Genomic DNA, 859 nt, shown 5'->3' with positions numbered 1-859 from the left:
GATTGCCTAAATTCATTCAGAATAATGATTTTCAGGTCCATCCATGTCATGAGGTATTTTGTGGTTTTGTTGTTTCTTAGTAATGGAGTGTGTATATAGCAAAGTTTCTTTTTTTAAAAAAAGATCTTTTTGGCATATAAGACACATATCATACAATTTAATGTTTTTAATGTATTAAATTAATTGTGCAATCATAAACACAATCAATTTTAGAAAATTTTCGTCATTCTTTTACTGGCCGCTCCAACCTCCTCTGCCATAACTTTAAAGAAGTACCAATCTAGTTACCATCTCTATGAATTATCTATCCTGAATTTCATACAAAGAAAATAATGCACACACCCCAATGGCAGCAAAATAAAACAGAAAATATTCATTCAAAGAGAAAGTAGACAATGATATAAACTAAAACAAATTAAAAATAGGTCAAAAATGAGAATAAATGATATTATGTTATTAAATAGTTATCTGATTATATCTGCAGTAATCTACTTTCCAAGGCAGTCAGTCTGAGGGCAAGGACTATTTCCATCCCTAATGAATCGTTTGTAGAGGTTAAGGGAGGCTTAAAAGTTATGTGAGAATTCTCCAAATAGATTTTGAGCTTTCATTGTCACCCATAGCTTTTTACAAACCGACTGCTCAGAATTTAAGCTCTGATACAGTTCTCCATTCTGATCTTGTTACTGATCTTGTTAAAGACAATCCTTGGATCACATAGGTTTGTGTGCTTCTTCATCCATTCATTTATTGATGGGCATTTTTCTGTATAAATTTTGTTAGAAGACATGTTTTAGAAATATATTCATTTTATCTAGGTTTTCACATTTTCTGGAGTATAGTTTTTTAGTACTAATGG

Source organism: Echinops telfairi, unplaced genomic scaffold (genome assembly GCF_000313985.2).
Source record: "Echinops telfairi isolate 266 unplaced genomic scaffold, ASM31398v2 ScPeMD7_6080;HRSCAF=6971, whole genome shotgun sequence".
Classification (NCBI taxonomy): Eukaryota; Metazoa; Chordata; class Mammalia; order Afrosoricida; family Tenrecidae; genus Echinops; species Echinops telfairi.
Note: the sequence above shows the minus strand (reverse complement) of the source record.